At 47.3% G+C, this 19937-nt stretch overlaps 35 non-coding genes across 35 annotated transcripts; 25 read left to right on the top strand and 10 right to left on the bottom strand.

The window, feature by feature from the left end:
* Window positions 1-319: 319 nt before the first annotated feature.
* Window positions 320-393, bottom strand: TRNAI-AAU (transfer RNA isoleucine (anticodon AAU)). The gene has a single exon. It is a non-coding gene; the product is annotated as a tRNA-Ile (tRNA).
* A 170-nt stretch (window positions 394-563) lies between these two features.
* Window positions 564-645, top strand: TRNAL-UAG (transfer RNA leucine (anticodon UAG)). Its single transcript has one exon. It is a non-coding gene; the product is annotated as a tRNA-Leu (tRNA).
* A 581-nt stretch (window positions 646-1226) lies between these two features.
* TRNAL-AAG (transfer RNA leucine (anticodon AAG)) lies at window positions 1227-1308 on the top strand. The gene has a single exon. It is a non-coding gene; the product is annotated as a tRNA-Leu (tRNA).
* A 596-nt stretch (window positions 1309-1904) lies between these two features.
* Window positions 1905-1978, bottom strand: TRNAI-AAU (transfer RNA isoleucine (anticodon AAU)). Its single transcript has one exon. It is a non-coding gene; the product is annotated as a tRNA-Ile (tRNA).
* A 170-nt stretch (window positions 1979-2148) lies between these two features.
* On the top strand, window positions 2149-2230 carry TRNAL-UAG (transfer RNA leucine (anticodon UAG)). Its single transcript has one exon. It is a non-coding gene; the product is annotated as a tRNA-Leu (tRNA).
* A 581-nt stretch (window positions 2231-2811) lies between these two features.
* Window positions 2812-2893, top strand: TRNAL-AAG (transfer RNA leucine (anticodon AAG)). Its single transcript has one exon. It is a non-coding gene; the product is annotated as a tRNA-Leu (tRNA).
* Window positions 2894-3489: 596 nt separating this feature from the next.
* Window positions 3490-3563, bottom strand: TRNAI-AAU (transfer RNA isoleucine (anticodon AAU)). Its single transcript has one exon. It is a non-coding gene; the product is annotated as a tRNA-Ile (tRNA).
* A 170-nt stretch (window positions 3564-3733) lies between these two features.
* TRNAL-UAG (transfer RNA leucine (anticodon UAG)) lies at window positions 3734-3815 on the top strand. The gene has a single exon. It is a non-coding gene; the product is annotated as a tRNA-Leu (tRNA).
* A 581-nt stretch (window positions 3816-4396) lies between these two features.
* On the top strand, window positions 4397-4478 carry TRNAL-AAG (transfer RNA leucine (anticodon AAG)). Its single transcript has one exon. It is a non-coding gene; the product is annotated as a tRNA-Leu (tRNA).
* An 840-nt stretch (window positions 4479-5318) lies between these two features.
* TRNAL-UAG (transfer RNA leucine (anticodon UAG)) lies at window positions 5319-5400 on the top strand. The gene has a single exon. It is a non-coding gene; the product is annotated as a tRNA-Leu (tRNA).
* A 581-nt stretch (window positions 5401-5981) lies between these two features.
* TRNAL-AAG (transfer RNA leucine (anticodon AAG)) lies at window positions 5982-6063 on the top strand. Its single transcript has one exon. It is a non-coding gene; the product is annotated as a tRNA-Leu (tRNA).
* Window positions 6064-6659: 596 nt separating this feature from the next.
* TRNAI-AAU (transfer RNA isoleucine (anticodon AAU)) lies at window positions 6660-6733 on the bottom strand. Its single transcript has one exon. It is a non-coding gene; the product is annotated as a tRNA-Ile (tRNA).
* A 170-nt stretch (window positions 6734-6903) lies between these two features.
* TRNAL-UAG (transfer RNA leucine (anticodon UAG)) lies at window positions 6904-6985 on the top strand. The gene has a single exon. It is a non-coding gene; the product is annotated as a tRNA-Leu (tRNA).
* Window positions 6986-7566: 581 nt separating this feature from the next.
* On the top strand, window positions 7567-7648 carry TRNAL-AAG (transfer RNA leucine (anticodon AAG)). Its single transcript has one exon. It is a non-coding gene; the product is annotated as a tRNA-Leu (tRNA).
* A 596-nt stretch (window positions 7649-8244) lies between these two features.
* TRNAI-AAU (transfer RNA isoleucine (anticodon AAU)) lies at window positions 8245-8318 on the bottom strand. Its single transcript has one exon. It is a non-coding gene; the product is annotated as a tRNA-Ile (tRNA).
* Window positions 8319-8488: 170 nt separating this feature from the next.
* On the top strand, window positions 8489-8570 carry TRNAL-UAG (transfer RNA leucine (anticodon UAG)). The gene has a single exon. It is a non-coding gene; the product is annotated as a tRNA-Leu (tRNA).
* A 581-nt stretch (window positions 8571-9151) lies between these two features.
* On the top strand, window positions 9152-9233 carry TRNAL-AAG (transfer RNA leucine (anticodon AAG)). Its single transcript has one exon. It is a non-coding gene; the product is annotated as a tRNA-Leu (tRNA).
* An 840-nt stretch (window positions 9234-10073) lies between these two features.
* On the top strand, window positions 10074-10155 carry TRNAL-UAG (transfer RNA leucine (anticodon UAG)). The gene has a single exon. It is a non-coding gene; the product is annotated as a tRNA-Leu (tRNA).
* A 581-nt stretch (window positions 10156-10736) lies between these two features.
* On the top strand, window positions 10737-10818 carry TRNAL-AAG (transfer RNA leucine (anticodon AAG)). The gene has a single exon. It is a non-coding gene; the product is annotated as a tRNA-Leu (tRNA).
* A 596-nt stretch (window positions 10819-11414) lies between these two features.
* TRNAI-AAU (transfer RNA isoleucine (anticodon AAU)) lies at window positions 11415-11488 on the bottom strand. Its single transcript has one exon. It is a non-coding gene; the product is annotated as a tRNA-Ile (tRNA).
* A 170-nt stretch (window positions 11489-11658) lies between these two features.
* On the top strand, window positions 11659-11740 carry TRNAL-UAG (transfer RNA leucine (anticodon UAG)). The gene has a single exon. It is a non-coding gene; the product is annotated as a tRNA-Leu (tRNA).
* A 581-nt stretch (window positions 11741-12321) lies between these two features.
* On the top strand, window positions 12322-12403 carry TRNAL-AAG (transfer RNA leucine (anticodon AAG)). Its single transcript has one exon. It is a non-coding gene; the product is annotated as a tRNA-Leu (tRNA).
* An 840-nt stretch (window positions 12404-13243) lies between these two features.
* TRNAL-UAG (transfer RNA leucine (anticodon UAG)) lies at window positions 13244-13325 on the top strand. The gene has a single exon. It is a non-coding gene; the product is annotated as a tRNA-Leu (tRNA).
* A 581-nt stretch (window positions 13326-13906) lies between these two features.
* TRNAL-AAG (transfer RNA leucine (anticodon AAG)) lies at window positions 13907-13988 on the top strand. The gene has a single exon. It is a non-coding gene; the product is annotated as a tRNA-Leu (tRNA).
* A 596-nt stretch (window positions 13989-14584) lies between these two features.
* TRNAI-AAU (transfer RNA isoleucine (anticodon AAU)) lies at window positions 14585-14658 on the bottom strand. Its single transcript has one exon. It is a non-coding gene; the product is annotated as a tRNA-Ile (tRNA).
* A 170-nt stretch (window positions 14659-14828) lies between these two features.
* TRNAL-UAG (transfer RNA leucine (anticodon UAG)) lies at window positions 14829-14910 on the top strand. The gene has a single exon. It is a non-coding gene; the product is annotated as a tRNA-Leu (tRNA).
* Window positions 14911-15491: 581 nt separating this feature from the next.
* On the top strand, window positions 15492-15573 carry TRNAL-AAG (transfer RNA leucine (anticodon AAG)). The gene has a single exon. It is a non-coding gene; the product is annotated as a tRNA-Leu (tRNA).
* A 596-nt stretch (window positions 15574-16169) lies between these two features.
* TRNAI-AAU (transfer RNA isoleucine (anticodon AAU)) lies at window positions 16170-16243 on the bottom strand. Its single transcript has one exon. It is a non-coding gene; the product is annotated as a tRNA-Ile (tRNA).
* A 170-nt stretch (window positions 16244-16413) lies between these two features.
* On the top strand, window positions 16414-16495 carry TRNAL-UAG (transfer RNA leucine (anticodon UAG)). The gene has a single exon. It is a non-coding gene; the product is annotated as a tRNA-Leu (tRNA).
* A 581-nt stretch (window positions 16496-17076) lies between these two features.
* On the top strand, window positions 17077-17158 carry TRNAL-AAG (transfer RNA leucine (anticodon AAG)). Its single transcript has one exon. It is a non-coding gene; the product is annotated as a tRNA-Leu (tRNA).
* Window positions 17159-17754: 596 nt separating this feature from the next.
* On the bottom strand, window positions 17755-17828 carry TRNAI-AAU (transfer RNA isoleucine (anticodon AAU)). Its single transcript has one exon. It is a non-coding gene; the product is annotated as a tRNA-Ile (tRNA).
* A 170-nt stretch (window positions 17829-17998) lies between these two features.
* On the top strand, window positions 17999-18080 carry TRNAL-UAG (transfer RNA leucine (anticodon UAG)). Its single transcript has one exon. It is a non-coding gene; the product is annotated as a tRNA-Leu (tRNA).
* Window positions 18081-18661: 581 nt separating this feature from the next.
* On the top strand, window positions 18662-18743 carry TRNAL-AAG (transfer RNA leucine (anticodon AAG)). Its single transcript has one exon. It is a non-coding gene; the product is annotated as a tRNA-Leu (tRNA).
* A 596-nt stretch (window positions 18744-19339) lies between these two features.
* TRNAI-AAU (transfer RNA isoleucine (anticodon AAU)) lies at window positions 19340-19413 on the bottom strand. Its single transcript has one exon. It is a non-coding gene; the product is annotated as a tRNA-Ile (tRNA).
* Window positions 19414-19583: 170 nt separating this feature from the next.
* Window positions 19584-19665, top strand: TRNAL-UAG (transfer RNA leucine (anticodon UAG)). The gene has a single exon. It is a non-coding gene; the product is annotated as a tRNA-Leu (tRNA).
* The last annotated feature ends 272 nt before the right edge of the window (window positions 19666-19937 follow it).

Below are 19937 nucleotides of genomic sequence, written 5' to 3' on the forward strand. Positions count from 1 at the left end.
AAAACAAGCAGCAGTAATGAAAAGCTGGCACATTTTGTAGGAGAGTGCCAAGTGAACTTGCCACAGAATGCTGCACCCAAAGTCCACTCTCAAGCGTAAAAGGACCACAACTTGCTGCCTCAGAAAGAGGACAGAAGCACATAAGTTGGCATCTTGGCCATCTGTGTCAAACTTCAACAACCTTTCATAATGGATAAAGTGGTGACCACTTGGAGTGGAGAGATCTGAGGCCTCCAGCACAAGCAATGAATGCAGAACATCGGACAGCAGAAAGCCACAGGGTACACATGCCTGAGACCATAAAGATCAAGCGCACGGATGGCCCGTACGGGGATCGAACCCGCGACCTTGGCGTTATTAGCACCACGCTCTAACCAACTGAGCTAACCGGCCAATATGCGACAGCCCAGCTGGGGCTGTGTCTTTCTTAGCCATCCCAGGCTCTCATTAAAGACAAGCTGCAGGAATTCCAGGTGTGCTATATCTATGCCACGGCCTCATCAATCCATGGAATGTAGAATATGTCCCTCCGCCTTTTAATGGTTAGCGAGCACTCTTTTGTAGGTAGCATGGCCGAGCGGTCTAAGGCGCTGGATTTAGGCTCCAGTCTCTTTGGGGGCGTGGGTTCGAATCCCACTGCTGCCAAGCTCTTTTAACAAATGCCTATCCTCGAGGGCTCAAGCGTCTATGAAGTTTCTGCTGCACTTTGCTGGCGTTCCTTGCTCTACACACTGGAATCTCAGAAAAGCAGCATTAGGAAATTGCATGTTTTGGTTGAGAAGTCTTCCAAAGGGCACACTTCTGATGAGATGACTAGTGAAATGTCGTCAACGTTACAAAACAAGTCCAACTCAATGTGACTACCTCCTGTAAGCTAGATACCACGTTCACACTTTAAGTGTGGACACCAAAAAACAAGCAGCACTAATGAAAAGCTGGCACACTTTTCAGCAGAGTGCCAAGTGAACTAAGTGCCAGAATGCTGCACCCAAAGTCCACTCTCAAGCGTAAAGTGACCACAATCTGCAGCCTCAGAAAGAGGACTGAAGCACATAAGTTGGCATCTTGGCCATCTGTGTCAAACTTCAACAACCTTTCATAATGGATAAAGTGGTGAATACTTGAAGTTGAGAGTTCTGAGGCCTCCAGCACAAGCAATGAATTCAGAGCATGGAATGCAGACTATGTCCCGCCACTTTTCAGTCATTAGCGAGCACTCTTTTACAGGTAGCATGGCCGAGCGGTCTAAGGCGCTGGATTAAGGCTCCAGTCTCTTCGGGGGCGTGGGTTCGAATCCCACTGCTGCCAAGCTCTTTTAACAAAATCCCTATCCTCAAGGGCTCAAGCATCTCTGATGTTGCTGCAGTTCCTTGCCCAACACACTGACATCTCAAAGAACACTTACCTCTCTGCTCTAGCAGCATTAGAATAACTGCATTCATTGCATGTTTTGTTTGAGAAGTCTTCCAAAGGGCACACTTCTGGTGACTAGTGAAATGTCATCAACAGTATATAACAAGTCCAACTGAATGTGACTAACTCCTGTAAGCTAGATTCAACACTCCTACTTTAAGTGTAGACAGCAAAAACAAGCAGCAGTAATGAAAAGCTGGCACATTTTGTAGGAGAGTGCCAAGTGAACTTGCCACAGAATGCTGCACCCAAAGTCCACTCTCAAGCGTAAAAGGACCACAACTTGCTTCTTCAGAAAGAGGACAGAAGCACATAAGTTGGCATCTTGGCCATCTGTGTCAAACTTCAACAACCTTTCATAATGGATAAAGTGGTGACCACTTGGAGTGGAGAGATCTGAGGCCTCCAGCACAAGCAATGAATGCAGAACATCGGACAGCAGAAAGCCACAGGGTACACATGCCTGAGACCATAAAGATCAAGCGCACGGATGGCCCGTACGGGGATCGAACCCGCGACCTTGGCGTTATTAGCACCACGCTCTAACCAACTGAGCTAACCGGCCAATATGCGACAGCCCAGCTGGGGCTGTGTCTTTCTTAGCCATCCCAGGCTCTCATTAAAGACAAGCTGCAGGAATTCCAGGTGTGCTATATCTATGCCACGGCCTCATCAATCCATGGAATGTAGAATATGTCCCTCCGCCTTTTAATGGTTAGCGAGCACTCTTTTGTAGGTAGCATGGCCGAGCGGTCTAAGGCGCTGGATTTAGGCTCCAGTCTCTTTGGGGGCGTGGGTTCGAATCCCACTGCTGCCAAGCTCTTTTAACAAATGCCTATCCTCGAGGGCTCAAGCGTCTATGAAGTTTCTGCTGCACTTTGCTGGCGTTCCTTGCTCTACACACTGGAATCTCAGAAAAGCAGCATTAGGAAATTGCATGTTTTGGTTGAGAAGTCTTCCAAAGGGCACACTTCTGATGAGATGACTAGTGAAATGTCGTCAACGTTACAAAACAAGTCCAACTCAATGTGACTACCTCCTGTAAGCTAGATACCACGTTCACACTTTAAGTGTGGACACCAAAAAACAAGCAGCACTAATGAAAAGCTGGCACACTTTTCAGCAGAGTGCCAAGTGAACTAAGTGCCAGAATGCTGCACCCAAAGTCCACTCTCAAGCGTAAAGTGACCACAATCTGCAGCCTCAGAAAGAGGACTGAAGCACATAAGTTGGCATCTTGGCCATCTGTGTCAAACTTCAACAACCTTTCATAATGGATAAAGTGGTGAATACTTGAAGTTGAGAGTTCTGAGGCCTCCAGCACAAGCAATGAATTCAGAGCATGGAATGCAGACTATGTCCCGCCGCTTTTCAGTCATTAGCGAGCACTCTCTTACAGGTAGCATGGCCGAGCGGTCTAAGGCGCTGGATTAAGGCTCCAGTCTCTTCGGGGGCGTGGGTTCGAATCCCACTGCTGCCAAGCTCTTTTAACAAAATCCCTATCCTCAAGGGCTCAAGCATCTCTGATGTTGCTGCAGTTCCTTGCCCAACACACTGACATCTCAAAGAACACTTACCTCTCTGCTCTAGCAGCATTAGAATAACTGCATTCATTGCATGTTTTGTTTGAGAAGTCTTCCAAAGGGCACACTTCTGGTGACTAGTGAAATGTCATCAACAGTATATAACAAGTCCAACTGAATGTGACTAACTCCTGTAAGCTAGATTCAACACTCCTACTTTAAGTGTAGACAGCAAAAACAAGCAGCAGTAATGAAAAGCTGGCACATTTTGTAGGAGAGTGCCAAGTGAACTTGCCACAGAATGCTGCACCCAAAGTCCACTCTCAAGCGTAAAAGGACCACAACTTGCTGCCTCAGAAAGAGGACAGAAGCACATAAGTTGGCATCTTGGCCATCTGTGTCAAACTTCAACAACCTTTCATAATGGATAAAGTGGTGACCACTTGGAGTGGAGAGATCTGAGGCCTCCAGCACAAGCAATGAATGCAGAACATCGGACAGCAGAAAGCCACAGGGTACACATGCCTGAGACCATAAAGATCAAGCGCACGGATGGCCCGTACGGGGATCGAACCCGCGACCTTGGCGTTATTAGCACCACGCTCTAACCAACTGAGCTAACCGGCCAATATGCGACAGCCCAGCTGGGGCTGTGTCTTTCTTAGCCATCCCAGGCTCTCATTAAAGACAAGCTGCAGGAATTCCAGGTGTGCTATATCTATGCCACGGCCTCATCAATCCATGGAATGTAGAATATGTCCCTCCGCCTTTTAATGGTTAGCGAGCACTCTTTTGTAGGTAGCATGGCCGAGCGGTCTAAGGCGCTGGATTTAGGCTCCAGTCTCTTTGGGGGCGTGGGTTCGAATCCCACTGCTGCCAAGCTCTTTTAACAAATGCCTATCCTCGAGGGCTCAAGCGTCTATGAAGTTTCTGCTGCACTTTGCTGGCGTTCCTTGCTCTACACACTGGAATCTCAGAAAAGCAGCATTAGGAAATTGCATGTTTTGGTTGAGAAGTCTTCCAAAGGGCACACTTCTGATGAGATGACTAGTGAAATGTCGTCAACGTTACAAAACAAGTCCAACTCAATGTGACTACCTCCTGTAAGCTAGATACCACGTTCACACTTTAAGTGTGGACACCAAAAAACAAGCAGCACTAATGAAAAGCTGGCACACTTTTCAGCAGAGTGCCAAGTGAACTAAGTGCCAGAATGCTGCACCCAAAGTCCACTCTCAAGCGTAAAGTGACCACAATCTGCAGCCTCAGAAAGAGGACTGAAGCACATAAGTTGGCATCTTGGCCATCTGTGTCAAACTTCAACAACCTTTCATAATGGATAAAGTGGTGAATACTTGAAGTTGAGAGTTCTGAGGCCTCCAGCACAAGCAATGAATTCAGAGCATGGAATGCAGACTATGTCCCGCCGCTTTTCAGTCATTAGCGAGCACTCTTTTACAGGTAGCATGGCCGAGCGGTCTAAGGCGCTGGATTAAGGCTCCAGTCTCTTCGGGGGCGTGGGTTCGAATCCCACTGCTGCCAAGCTCTTTTAACAAAATCCCTATCCTCAAGGGCTCAAGCATCTCTGATGTTGCTGCAGTTCCTTGCCCAACACACTGACATCTCAAAGAACACTTACCTCTCTGCTCTAGCAGCATTAGAATAACTGCATTCATTGCATGTTTTGTTTGAGAAGTCTTCCAAAGGGCACACTTCTGGTGACTAGTGAAATGTCATCAACAGTATATAACAAGTCCAACTGAATGTGACTAACTCCTGTAAGCTAGATTCAACACTCCTACTTTAAGTGTAGACAGCAAAAACAAGCAGCAGTAATGAAAAGCTGGCACATTTTGTAGGAGAGTGCCAAGTGAACTTGCCACAGAATGCTGCACCCAAAGTCCACTCTCAAGCGTAAAACGACCACAACTTGCTGCCTCAGAAAGAGGACAGAAGCACATAAGTTGGCATCTTGGCCATCTGTGTCAAACTTCAACAACCTTTCATAATGGATAAAGTGGTGACCACTTGGAGTGGAGAGATCTGAGGCCTCCAGCACAAGCAATGAATGCAGAACATCGGACAGCAGAAAGCCACAGGGTACACATGCCTGAGACCATAAAGATCAAGCGCACGGATGGCCCGTACGGGGATCGAACCCCCGACCTTGGCGTTATTAGCACCACGCTCTAACCAACTGAGCTAACCGGCCAATATGCGACAGCCCAGCTGGGGCTGTGTCTTTCTTAGCCATCCCAGGCTCTCATTAAAGACAAGCTGCAGGAATTCCAGGTGTGCTATATCTATGCCACGGCCTCATCAATCCATGGAATGTAGAATATGTCCCTCCGCCTTTTAATGGTTAGCGAGCACTCTTTTGTAGGTAGCATGGCCGAGCGGTCTAAGGCGCTGGATTTAGGCTCCAGTCTCTTTGGGGGCGTGGGTTCGAATCCCACTGCTGCCAAGCTCTTTTAACAAATGCCTATCCTCGAGGGCTCAAGCGTCTATGAAGTTTCTGCTGCACTTTGCTGGCGTTCCTTGCTCTACACACTGGAATCTCAGAAAAGCAGCATTAGGAAATTGCATGTTTTGGTTGAGAAGTCTTCCAAAGGGCACACTTCTGATGAGATGACTAGTGAAATGTCGTCAACGTTACAAAACAAGTCCAACTCAATGTGACTACCTCCTGTAAGCTAGATACCACGTTCACACTTTAAGTGTGGACACCAAAAAACAAGCAGCACTAATGAAAAGCTGGCACACTTTTCAGCAGAGTGCCAAGTGAACTAAGTGCCAGAATGCTGCACCCAAAGTCCACTCTCAAGCGTAAAGTGACCACAATCTGCAGCCTCAGAAAGAGGACTGAAGCACATAAGTTGGCATCTTGGCCATCTGTGTCAAACTTCAACAACCTTTCATAATGGATAAAGTGGTGAATACTTGAAGTTGAGAGTTCTGAGGCCTCCAGCACAAGCAATGAATTCAGAGCATGGAATGCAGACTATGTCCCGCCGCTTTTCAGTCATTAGCGAGCACTCTTTTGCAGGTAGCATGGCCGAGCGGTCTAAGGCGCTGGATTAAGGCTCCAGTCTCTTCGGGGGCGTGGGTTCGAATCCCACTGCTGCCAAGCTCTTTTAACAAAATCCCTATCCTCAAGGGCTCAAGCATCTCTGATGTTGCTGCAGTTCCTTGCCCAACACACTGACATCTCAAAGAACACTTACCTCTCTGCTCTAGCAGCATTAGAATAACTGCATTCATTGCATGTTTTGTTTGAGAAGTCTTCCAAAGGGCACACTTCTGGTGACTAGTGAAATGTCATCAACAGTATATAACAAGTCCAACTGAATGTGACTAACTCCTGTAAGCTAGATTCAACACTCCTACTTTAAGTGTAGACAGCAAAAACAAGCAGCAGTAATGAAAAGCTGGCACATTTTGTAGGAGAGTGCCAAGTGAACTTGCCACAGAATGCTGCACCCAAAGTCCACTCTCAAGCGTAAAAGGACCACAACTTGCTGCCTCAGAAAGAGGACAGAAGCACATAAGTTGGCATCTTGGCCATCTGTGTCAAACTTCAACAACCTTTCATAATGGATAAAGTGGTGACCACTTGGAGTGGAGAGATCTGAGGCCTCCAGCACAAGCAATGAATGCAGAACATCGGACAGCAGAAAGCCACAGGGTACACATGCCTGAGACCATAAAGATCAAGCGCACGGATGGCCCGTACGGGGATCGAACCCGCGACCTTGGCGTTATTAGCACCACGCTCTAACCAACTGAGCTAACCGGCCAATATGCGACAGCCCAGCTGGGGCTGTGTCTTTCTTAGCCATCCCAGGCTCTCATTAAAGACAAGCTGCAGGAATTCCAGGTGTGCTATATCTATGCCACGGCCTCATCAATCCATGGAATGTAGAATATGTCCCTCCGCCTTTTAATGGTTAGCGAGCACTCTTTTGTAGGTAGCATGGCCGAGCGGTCTAAGGCGCTGGATTTAGGCTCCAGTCTCTTTGGGGGCGTGGGTTCGAATCCCACTGCTGCCAAGCTCTTTTAACAAATGCCTATCCTCGAGGGCTCAAGCGTCTATGAAGTTTCTGCTGCACTTTGCTGGCGTTCCTTGCTCTACACACTGGAATCTCAGAAAAGCAGCATTAGGAAATTGCATGTTTTGGTTGAGAAGTCTTCCAAAGGGCACACTTCTGATGAGATGACTAGTGAAATGTCGTCAACGTTACAAAACAAGTCCAACTCAATGTGACTACCTCCTGTAAGCTAGATACCACGTTCACACTTTAAGTGTGGACACCAAAAAACAAGCAGCACTAATGAAAAGCTGGCACACTTTTCAGCAGAGTGCCAAGTGAACTAAGTGCCAGAATGCTGCACCCAAAGTCCACTCTCAAGCGTAAAGTGACCACAATCTGCAGCCTCAGAAAGAGGACTGAAGCACATAAGTTGGCATCTTGGCCATCTGTGTCAAACTTCAACAACCTTTCATAATGGATAAAGTGGTGAATACTTGAAGTTGAGAGTTCTGAGGCCTCCAGCACAAGCAATGAATTCAGAGCATGGAATGCAGACTATGTCCCGCCGCTTTTCAGTCATTAGCGAGCACTCTTTCACAGGTAGCATGGCCGAGCGGTCTAAGGCGCTGGATTAAGGCTCCAGTCTCTTCGGGGGCGTGGGTTCGAATCCCACTGCTGCCAAGCTCTTTTAACAAAATCCCTATCCTCAAGGGCTCAAGCATCTCTGATGTTGCTGCAGTTCCTTGCCCAACACACTGGAATCTCAAAGAACACTTACCTCTCTGCTCTAGCAGCATTAGAATAACTGCATTCATTGCATGTTTTGTTTGAGAAGTCTTCCAAAGGGCACACTTCTGGTGACTAGTGAAATGTCATCAACAGTATATAACAAGTCCAACTGAATGTGACTAACTCCTGTAAGCTAGATTCAACACTCCTACTTTAAGTGTAGACAGCAAAAACAAGCAGCAGTAATGAAAAGCTGGCACATTTTGTAGGAGAGTGCCAAGTGAACTTGCCACAGAATGCTGCACCCAAAGTCCACTCTCAAGCGTAAAAGGACCACAACTTGCTTCCTCAGAAAGAGGACAGAAGCACATAAGTTGGCATCTTGGCCATCTGTGTCAAACTTCAACAACCTTTCATAATGGATAAAGTGGTGACCACTTGGAGTGGAGAGATCTGAGGCCTCCAGCACAAGCAATGAATGCAGAACATCGGACAGCAGAAAGCCACAGGGTACACATGCCTGAGACCATAAAGATCAAGCGCACGGATGGCCCGTACGGGGATCGAACCCGCGACCTTGGCGTTATTAGCACCACGCTCTAACCAACTGAGCTAACCGGCCAATATGCGACAGCCCAGCTGGGGCTGTGTCTTTCTTAGCCATCCCAGGCTCTCATTAAAGACAAGCTGCAGGAATTCCAGGTGTGCTATATCTATGCCACGGCCTCATCAATCCATGGAATGTAGAATATGTCCCTCCGCCTTTTAATGGTTAGCGAGCACTCTTTTGTAGGTAGCATGGCCGAGCGGTCTAAGGCGCTGGATTTAGGCTCCAGTCTCTTTGGGGGCGTGGGTTCGAATCCCACTGCTGCCAAGCTCTTTTAACAAATGCCTATCCTCGAGGGCTCAAGCGTCTATGAAGTTTCTGCTGCACTTTGCTGGCGTTCCTTGCTCTACACACTGGAATCTCAGAAAAGCAGCATTAGGAAATTGCATGTTTTGGTTGAGAAGTCTTCCAAAGGGCACACTTCTGATGAGATGACTAGTGAAATGTCGTCAACGTTACAAAACAAGTCCAACTCAATGTGACTACCTCCTGTAAGCTAGATACCACGTTCACACTTTAAGTGTGGACACCAAAAAACAAGCAGCACTAATGAAAAGCTGGCACACTTTTCAGCAGAGTGCCAAGTGAACTAAGTGCCAGAATGCTGCACCCAAAGTCCACTCTCAAGCGTAAAGTGACCACAATCTGCAGCCTCAGAAAGAGGACTGAAGCACATAAGTTGGCATCTTGGCCATCTGTGTCAAACTTCAACAACCTTTCATAATGGATAAAGTGGTGAATACTTGAAGTTGAGAGTTCTGAGGCCTCCAGCACAAGCAATGAATTCAGAGCATGGAATGCAGACTATGTCCCGCCACTTTTCAGTCATTAGCGAGCACTCTTTTACAGGTAGCATGGCCGAGCGGTCTAAGGCGCTGGATTAAGGCTCCAGTCTCTTCGGGGGCGTGGGTTCGAATCCCACTGCTGCCAAGCTCTTTTAACAAAATCCCTATCCTCAAGGGCTCAAGCATCTCTGATGTTGCTGCAGTTCCTTGCCCAACACACTGACATCTCAAAGAACACTTACCTCTCTGCTCTAGCAGCATTAGAATAACTGCATTCATTGCATGTTTTGTTTGAGAAGTCTTCCAAAGGGCACACTTCTGGTGACTAGTGAAATGTCATCAACAGTATATAACAAGTCCAACTGAATGTGACTAACTCCTGTAAGCTAGATTCAACACTCCTACTTTAAGTGTAGACAGCAAAAACAAGCAGCAGTAATGAAAAGCTGGCACATTTTGTAGGAGAGTGCCAAGTGAACTTGCCACAGAATGCTGCACCCAAAGTCCACTCTCAAGCGTAAAACGACCACAACTTGCTGCCTCAGAAAGAGGACAGAAGCACATAAGTTGGCATCTTGGCCATCTGTGTCAAACTTCAACAACCTTTCATAATGGATAAAGTGGTGACCACTTGGAGTGGAGAGATCTGAGGCCTCCAGCACAAGCAATGAATGCAGAACATCGGACAGCAGAAAGCCACAGGGTACACATGCCTGAGACCATAAAGATCAAGCGCACGGATGGCCCGTACGGGGATCGAACCCCCGACCTTGGCGTTATTAGCACCACGCTCTAACCAACTGAGCTAACCGGCCAATATGCGACAGCCCAGCTGGGGCTGTGTCTTTCTTAGCCATCCCAGGCTCTCATTAAAGACAAGCTGCAGGAATTCCAGGTGTGCTATATCTATGCCACGGCCTCATCAATCCATGGAATGTAGAATATGTCCCTCCGCCTTTTAATGGTTAGCAAGCACTCTTTTGTAGGTAGCATGGCCGAGCGGTCTAAGGCGCTGGATTTAGGCTCCAGTCTCTTTGGGGGCGTGGGTTCGAATCCCACTGCTGCCAAGCTCTTTTAACAAATGCCTATCCTCGAGGGCTCAAGCGTCTATGAAGTTTCTGCTGCACTTTGCTGGCGTTCCTTGCTCTACACACTGGAATCTCAGAAAAGCAGCATTAGGAAATTGCATGTTTTGGTTGAGAAGTCTTCCAAAGGGCACACTTCTGATGAGATGACTAGTGAAATGTCGTCAACGTTACAAAACAAGTCCAACTCAATGTGACTACCTCCTGTAAGCTAGATACCACGTTCACACTTTAAGTGTGGACACCAAAAAACAAGCAGCACTAATGAAAAGCTGGCACACTTTTCAGCAGAGTGCCAAGTGAACTAAGTGCCAGAATGCTGCACCCAAAGTCCACTCTCAAGCGTAAAGTGACCACAATCTGCAGCCTCAGAAAGAGGACTGAAGCACATAAGTTGGCATCTTGGCCATCTGTGTCAAACTTCAACAACCTTTCATAATGGATAAAGTGGTGAATACTTGAAGTTGAGAGTTCTGAGGCCTCCAGCACAAGCAATGAATTCAGAGCATGGAATGCAGACTATGTCCCGCCGCTTTTCAGTCATTAGCGAGCACTCTTTTACAGGTAGCATGGCCGAGCGGTCTAAGGCGCTGGATTAAGGCTCCAGTCTCTTCGGGGGCGTGGGTTCGAATCCCACTGCTGCCAAGCTCTTTTAACAAAATCCCTATCCTCAAGGGCTCAAGCATCTCTGATGTTGCTGCAGTTCCTTGCCCAACACACTGACATCTCAAAGAACACTTACCTCTCTGCTCTAGCAGCATTAGAATAACTGCATTCATTGCATGTTTTGTTTGAGAAGTCTTCCAAAGGGCACACTTCTGGTGACTAGTGAAATGTCATCAACAGTATATAACAAGTCCAACTGAATGTGACTAACTCCTGTAAGCTAGATTCAACACTCCTACTTTAAGTGTAGACAGCAAAAACAAGCAGCAGTAATGAAAAGCTGGCACATTTTGTAGGAGAGTGCCAAGTGAACTTGCCACAGAATGCTGCACCCAAAGTCCACTCTCAAGCGTAAAAGGACCACAACTTGCTGCCTCAGAAAGAGGACAGAAGCACATAAGTTGGCATCTTGGCCATCTGTGTCAAACTTCAACAACCTTTCATAATGGATAAAGTGGTGACCACTTGGAGTGGAGAGATCTGAGGCCTCCAGCACAAGCAATGAATGCAGAACATCGGACAGCAGAAAGCCACAGGGTACACATGCCTGAGACCATAAAGATCAAGCGCACGGATGGCCCGTACGGGGATCGAACCCGCGACCTTGGCGTTATTAGCACCACGCTCTAACCAACTGAGCTAACCGGCCAATATGCGACAGCCCAGCTGGGGCTGTGTCTTTCTTAGCCATCCCAGGCTCTCATTAAAGACAAGCTGCAGGAATTCCAGGTGTGCTATATCTATGCCACGGCCTCATCAATCCATGGAATGTAGAATATGTCCCTCCGCCTTTTAATGGTTAGCGAGCACTCTTTTGTAGGTAGCATGGCCGAGCGGTCTAAGGCGCTGGATTTAGGCTCCAGTCTCTTTGGGGGCGTGGGTTCGAATCCCACTGCTGCCAAGCTCTTTTAACAAATGCCTATCCTCGAGGGCTCAAGCGTCTATGAAGTTTCTGCTGCACTTTGCTGGCGTTCCTTGCTCTACACACTGGAATCTCAGAAAAGCAGCATTAGGAAATTGCATGTTTTGGTTGAGAAGTCTTCCAAAGGGCACACTTCTGATGAGATGACTAGTGAAATGTCGTCAACGTTACAAAACAAGTCCAACTCAATGTGACTACCTCCTGTAAGCTAGATACCACGTTCACACTTTAAGTGTGGACACCAAAAAACAAGCAGCACTAATGAAAAGCTGGCACACTTTTCAGCAGAGTGCCAAGTGAACTAAGTGCCAGAATGCTGCACCCAAAGTCCACTCTCAAGCGTAAAGTGACCACAATCTGCAGCCTCAGAAAGAGGACTGAAGCACATAAGTTGGCATCTTGGCCATCTGTGTCAAACTTCAACAACCTTTCATAATGGATAAAGTGGTGAATACTTGAAGTTGAGAGTTCTGAGGCCTCCAGCACAAGCAATGAATTCAGAGCATGGAATGCAGACTATGTCCCGCCGCTTTTCAGTCATTAGCGAGCACTCTTTTACAGGTAGCATGGCCGAGCGGTCTAAGGCGCTGGATTAAGGCTCCAGTCTCTTCGGGGGCGTGGGTTCGAATCCCACTGCTGCCAAGCTCTTTTAACAAAATCCCTATCCTCAAGGGCTCAAGCATCTCTGATGTTGCTGCAGTTCCTTGCCCAACACACTGACATCTCAAAGAACACTTACCTCTCTGCTCTAGCAGCATTAGAATAACTGCATTCATTGCATGTTTTGTTTGAGAAGTCTTCCAAAGGGCACACTTCTGGTGACTAGTGAAATGTCATCAACAGTATATAACAAGTCCAACTGAATGTGACTAACTCCTGTAAGCTAGATTCAACACTCCTACTTTAAGTGTAGACAGCAAAAACAAGCAGCAGTAATGAAAAGCTGGCACATTTTGTAGGAGAGTGCCAAGTGAACTTGCCACAGAATGCTGCACCCAAAGTCCACTCTCAAGCGTAAAACGACCACAACTTGCTGCCTCAGAAAGAGGACAGAAGCACATAAGTTGGCATCTTGGCCATCTGTGTCAAACTTCAACAACCTTTCATAATGGATAAAGTGGTGACCACTTGGAGTGGAGAGATCTGAGGCCTCCAGCACAAGCAATGAATGCAGAACATCGGACAGCAGAAAGCCACAGGGTACACATGCCTGAGACCATAAAGATCAAGCGCACGGATGGCCCGTACGGGGATCGAACCCCCGACCTTGGCGTTATTAGCACCACGCTCTAACCAACTGAGCTAACCGGCCAATATGCGACAGCCCAGCTGGGGCTGTGTCTTTCTTAGCCATCCCAGGCTCTCATTAAAGACAAGCTGCAGGAATTCCAGGTGTGCTATATCTATGCCACGGCCTCATCAATCCATGGAATGTAGAATATGTCCCTCCGCCTTTTAATGGTTAGCGAGCACTCTTTTGTAGGTAGCATGGCCGAGCGGTCTAAGGCGCTGGATTTAGGCTCCAGTCTCTTTGGGGGCGTGGGTTCGAATCCCACTGCTGCCAAGCTCTTTTAACAAATGCCTATCCTCGAGGGCTCAAGCGTCTATGAAGTTTCTGCTGCACTTTGCTGGCGTTCCTTGCTCTACACACTGGAATCTCAGAAAAGCAGCATTAGGAAATTGCATGTTTTGGTTGAGAAGTCTTCCAAAGGGCACACTTCTGATGAGATGACTAGTGAAATGTCGTCAACGTTACAAAACAAGTCCAACTCAATGTGACTACCTCCTGTAAGCTAGATACCACGTTCACACTTTAAGTGTGGACACCAAAAAACAAGCAGCACTAATGAAAAGCTGGCACACTTTTCAGCAGAGTGCCAAGTGAACTAAGTGCCAGAATGCTGCACCCAAAGTCCACTCTCAAGCGTAAAGTGACCACAATCTGCAGCCTCAGAAAGAGGACTGAAGCACATAAGTTGGCATCTTGGCCATCTGTGTCAAACTTCAACAACCTTTCATAATGGATAAAGTGGTGAATACTTGAAGTTGAGAGTTCTGAGGCCTCCAGCACAAGCAATGAATTCAGAGCATGGAATGCAGACTATGTCCCGCCGCTTTTCAGTCATTAGCGAGCACTCTTTTGCAGGTAGCATGGCCGAGCGGTCTAAGGCGCTGGATTAAGGCTCCAGTCTCTTCGGGGGCGTGGGTTCGAATCCCACTGCTGCCAAGCTCTTTTAACAAAATCCCTATCCTCAAGGGCTCAAGCATCTCTGATGTTGCTGCAGTTCCTTGCCCAACACACTGACATCTCAAAGAACACTTACCTCTCTGCTCTAGCAGCATTAGAATAACTGCATTCATTGCATGTTTTGTTTGAGAAGTCTTCCAAAGGGCACACTTCTGGTGACTAGTGAAATGTCATCAACAGTATATAACAAGTCCAACTGAATGTGACTAACTCCTGTAAGCTAGATTCAACACTCCTACTTTAAGTGTAGACAGCAAAAACAAGCAGCAGTAATGAAAAGCTGGCACATTTTGTAGGAGAGTGCCAAGTGAACTTGCCACAGAATGCTGCACCCAAAGTCCACTCTCAAGCGTAAAAGGACCACAACTTGCTGCCTCAGAAAGAGGACAGAAGCACATAAGTTGGCATCTTGGCCATCTGTGTCAAACTTCAACAACCTTTCATAATGGATAAAGTGGTGACCACTTGGAGTGGAGAGATCTGAGGCCTCCAGCACAAGCAATGAATGCAGAACATCGGACAGCAGAAAGCCACAGGGTACACATGCCTGAGACCATAAAGATCAAGCGCACGGATGGCCCGTACGGGGATCGAACCCGCGACCTTGGCGTTATTAGCACCACGCTCTAACCAACTGAGCTAACCGGCCAATATGCGACAGCCCAGCTGGGGCTGTGTCTTTCTTAGCCATCCCAGGCTCTCATTAAAGACAAGCTGCAGGAATTCCAGGTGTGCTATATCTATGCCACGGCCTCATCAATCCATGGAATGTAGAATATGTCCCTCCGCCTTTTAATGGTTAGCGAGCACTCTTTTGTAGGTAGCATGGCCGAGCGGTCTAAGGCGCTGGATTTAGGCTCCAGTCTCTTTGGGGGCGTGGGTTCGAATCCCACTGCTGCCAAGCTCTTTTAACAAATGCCTATCCTCGAGGGCTCAAGCGTCTATGAAGTTTCTGCTGCACTTTGCTGGCGTTCCTTGCTCTACACACTGGAATCTCAGAAAAGCAGCATTAGGAAATTGCATGTTTTGGTTGAGAAGTCTTCCAAAGGGCACACTTCTGATGAGATGACTAGTGAAATGTCGTCAACGTTACAAAACAAGTCCAACTCAATGTGACTACCTCCTGTAAGCTAGATACCACGTTCACACTTTAAGTGTGGACACCAAAAAACAAGCAGCACTAATGAAAAGCTGGCACACTTTTCAGCAGAGTGCCAAGTGAACTAAGTGCCAGAATGCTGCACCCAAAGTCCACTCTCAAGCGTAAAGTGACCACAATCTGCAGCCTCAGAAAGAGGACTGAAGCACATAAGTTGGCATCTTGGCCATCTGTGTCAAACTTCAACAACCTTTCATAATGGATAAAGTGGTGAATACTTGAAGTTGAGAGTTCTGAGGCCTCCAGCACAAGCAATGAATTCAGAGCATGGAATGCAGACTATGTCCCGCCGCTTTTCAGTCATTAGCGAGCACTCTTTCACAGGTAGCATGGCCGAGCGGTCTAAGGCGCTGGATTAAGGCTCCAGTCTCTTCGGGGGCGTGGGTTCGAATCCCACTGCTGCCAAGCTCTTTTAACAAAATCCCTATCCTCAAGGGCTCAAGCATCTCTGATGTTGCTGCAGTTCCTTGCCCAACACACTGGAATCTCAAAGAACACTTACCTCTCTGCTCTAGCAGCATTAGAATAACTGCATTCATTGCATGTTTTGTTTGAGAAGTCTTCCAAAGGGCACACTTCTGGTGACTAGTGAAATGTCATCAACAGTATATAACAAGTCCAACTGAATGTGACTAACTCCTGTAAGCTAGATTCAACACTCCTACTTTAAGTGTAGACAGCAAAAACAAGCAGCAGTAATGAAAAGCTGGCACATTTTGTAGGAGAGTGCCAAGTGAACTTGCCACAGAATGCTGCACCCAAAGTCCACTCTCAAGCGTAAAAGGACCACAACTTGCTTCCTCAGAAAGAGGACAGAAGCACATAAGTTGGCATCTTGGCCATCTGTGTCAAACTTCAACAACCTTTCATAATGGATAAAGTGGTGACCACTTGGAGTGGAGAGATCTGAGGCCTCCAGCACAAGCAATGAATGCAGAACATCGGACAGCAGAAAGCCACAGGGTACACATGCCTGAGACCATAAAGATCAAGCGCACGGATGGCCCGTACGGGGATCGAACCCGCGACCTTGGCGTTATTAGCACCACGCTCTAACCAACTGAGCTAACCGGCCAATATGCGACAGCCCAGCTGGGGCTGTGTCTTTCTTAGCCATCCCAGGCTCTCATTAAAGACAAGCTGCAGGAATTCCAGGTGTGCTATATCTATGCCACGGCCTCATCAATCCATGGAATGTAGAATATGTCCCTCCGCCTTTTAATGGTTAGCGAGCACTCTTTTGTAGGTAGCATGGCCGAGCGGTCTAAGGCGCTGGATTTAGGCTCCAGTCTCTTTGGGGGCGTGGGTTCGAATCCCACTGCTGCCAAGCTCTTTTAACAAATGCCTATCCTCGAGGGCTCAAGCGTCTATGAAGTTTCTGCTGCACTTTGCTGGCGTTCCTTGCTCTACACACTGGAATCTCAGAAAAGCAGCATTAGGAAATTGCATGTTTTGGTTGAGAAGTCTTCCAAAGGGCACACTTCTGATGAGATGACTAGTGAAATGTCGTCAACGTTACAAAACAAGTCCAACTCAATGTGACTACCTCCTGTAAGCTAGATACCACGTTCACACTTTAAGTGTGGACACCAAAAAACAAGCAGCACTAATGAAAAGCTGGCACACTTTTCAGCAGAGTGCCAAGTGAACTAAGTGCCAGAATGCTGCACCCAAAGTCCACTCTCAAGCGTAAAGTGACCACAATCTGCAGCCTCAGAAAGAGGACTGAAGCACATAAGTTGGCATCTTGGCCATCTGTGTCAAACTTCAACAACCTTTCATAATGGATAAAGTGGTGAATACTTGAAGTTGAGAGTTCTGAGGCCTCCAGCACAAGCAATGAATTCAGAGCATGGAATGCAGACTATGTCCCGCCGCTTTTCAGTCATTAGCGAGCACTCTTTTACAGGTAGCATGGCCGAGCGGTCTAAGGCGCTGGATTAAGGCTCCAGTCTCTTCGGGGGCGTGGGTTCGAATCCCACTGCTGCCAAGCTCTTTTAACAAAATCCCTATCCTCAAGGGCTCAAGCATCTCTGATGTTGCTGCAGTTCCTTGCCCAACACACTGACATCTCAAAGAACACTTACCTCTCTGCTCTAGCAGCATTAGAATAACTGCATTCATTGCATGTTTTGTTTGAGAAGTCTTCCAAAGGGCACACTTCTGGTGACTAGTGAAATGTCATCAACAGTATATAACAAGTCCAACTGAATGTGACTAACTCCTGTAAGCTAGATTCAACACTCCTACTTTAAGTGTAGACAGCAAAAACAAGCAGCAGTAATGAAAAGCTGGCACATTTTGTAGGAGAGTGCCAAGTGAACTTGCCACAGAATGCTACACCCAAAGTCCACTCTCAAGCGTAAAAGGACCACAACTTGCTGCCTCAGAAAGAGGACAGAAGCACATAAGTTGGCATCTTGGCCATCTGTGTCAAACTTCAACAACCTTTCATAATGGATAAAGTGGTGACCACTTGGAGTGGAGAGATCTGAGGCCTCCAGCACAAGCAATGAATGCAGAACATCGGACAGCAGAAAGCCACAGGGTACACATGCCTGAGACCATAAAGATCAAGCGCACGGATGGCCCGTACGGGGATCGAACCCGCGACCTTGGCGTTATTAGCACCACGCTCTAACCAACTGAGCTAACCGGCCAATATGCGACAGCCCAGCTGGGGCTGTGTCTTTCTTAGCCATCCCAGGCTCTCATTAAAGACAAGCTGCAGGAATTCCAGGTGTGCTATATCTATGCCACGGCCTCATCAATCCATGGAATGTAGAATATGTCCCTCCGCCTTTTAATGGTTAGCGAGCACTCTTTTGTAGGTAGCATGGCCGAGCGGTCTAAGGTGCTGGATTTAGGCTCCAGTCTCTTTGGGGGCGTGGGTTCGAATCCCACTGCTGCCAAGCTCTTTTAACAAATGCCTATCCTCGAGGGCTCAAGCGTCTATGAAGTTTCTGCTGCACTTTGCTGGCGTTCCTTGCTCTACACACTGGAATCTCAGAAAAGCAGCATTAGGAAATTGCATGTTTTGGTTGAGAAGTCTTCCAAAGGGCACACTTCTGATGAGATGACTAGTGAAATGTCGTCAACGTTACAAAACAAGTCCAACTCAATGTGACTACCTCCTGTAAGCTAGATACCACGTTCACACTTTAAGTGTGGACACCAAAAAACAAGCAGCACTAATGAAAAGCTGGCACACTTTTCAGCAGAGTGCCAAGTGAACTAAGTGCCAGAATGCTGCACCCAAAGTCCACTCTCAAGCGTAAAGTGACCACAATCTGCAGCCTCAGAAAGAGGACTGAAGCACATAAGTTGGCATCTTGGCCATCTGTGTCAAACTTCAACAACCTTTCATAATGGATAAAGTGGTGAATACTTGAAGTTGAGAGTTCTGAGGCCTCCAGCACAAGCAATGAATTCAGAGCATGGAATGCAGACTATGTCCCGCCGCTTTTCAGTCATTAGCGAGCACTCTTTTACAGGTAGCATGGCCGAGCGGTCTAAGGCGCTGGATTAAGGCTCCAGTCTCTTCGGGGGCGTGGGTTCGAATCCCACTGCTGCCAAGCTCTTTTAACAAAATCCCTATCCTCAAGGGCTCAAGCATCTCTGATGTTGCTGCAGTTCCTTGCCCAACACACTGGAATCTCAAAGAACACTTACCTCTCTGCTCTAGCAGCATTAGAATAACTGCATTCATTGCATGTTTTGTTTGAGAAGTCTTCCAAAGGGCACACTTCTGGTGACTAGTGAAATGTCATCAACAGTATATAACAAGTCCAACTGAATGTGACTAACTCCTGTAAGCTAGATTCAACACTCCTACTTTAAGTGTAGACAGCAAAAACAAGCAGCAGTAATGAAAAGCTGGCACATTTTGTAGGAGAGTGCCAAGTGAACTTGCCACAGAATGCTGCACCCAAAGTCCACTCTCAAGCGTAAAAGGACCACAACTTGCTTCTTCAGAAAGAGGACAGAAGCACATAAGTTGGCATCTTGGCCATCTGTGTCAAACTTCAACAACCTTTCATAATGGATAAAGTGGTGACCACTTGGAGTGGAGAGATCTGAGGCCTCCAGCACAAGCAATGAATGCAGAACATCGGACAGCAGAAAGCCACAGGGTACACATGCCTGAGACCATAAAGATCAAGCGCACGGATGGCCCGTACGGGGATCGAACCCGCGACCTTGGCGTTATTAGCACCACGCTCTAACCAACTGAGCTAACCGGCCAATATGCGACAGCCCAGCTGGGGCTGTGTCTTTCTTAGCCATCCCAGGCTCTCATTAAAGACAAGCTGCAGGAATTCCAGGTGTGCTATATCTATGCCACGGCCTCATCAATCCATGGAATGTAGAATATGTCCCTCCGCCTTTTAATGGTTAGCGAGCACTCTTTTGTAGGTAGCATGGCCGAGCGGTCTAAGGCGCTGGATTTAGGCTCCAGTCTCTTTGGGGGCGTGGGTTCGAATCCCACTGCTGCCAAGCTCTTTTAACAAATGCCTATCCTCGAGGGCTCAAGCGTCTATGAAGTTTCTGCTGCACTTTGCTGGCGTTCCTTGCTCTACACACTGGAATCTCAGAAAAGCAGCATTAGGAAATTGCATGTTTTGGTTGAGAAGTCTTCCAAAGGGCACACTTCTGATGAGATGACTAGTGAAATGTCGTCAACGTTACAAAACAAGTCCAACTCAATGTGACTACCTCCTGTAAGCTAGATACCACGTTCACACTTTAAGTGTGGACACCAAAAAACA

The sequence above is a fragment of the Aquarana catesbeiana genome, linkage group LG12 (assembly GCF_042186555.1).
Source record: "Aquarana catesbeiana isolate 2022-GZ linkage group LG12, ASM4218655v1, whole genome shotgun sequence".
Taxonomy (NCBI): domain Eukaryota; kingdom Metazoa; phylum Chordata; class Amphibia; order Anura; family Ranidae; genus Aquarana; species Aquarana catesbeiana.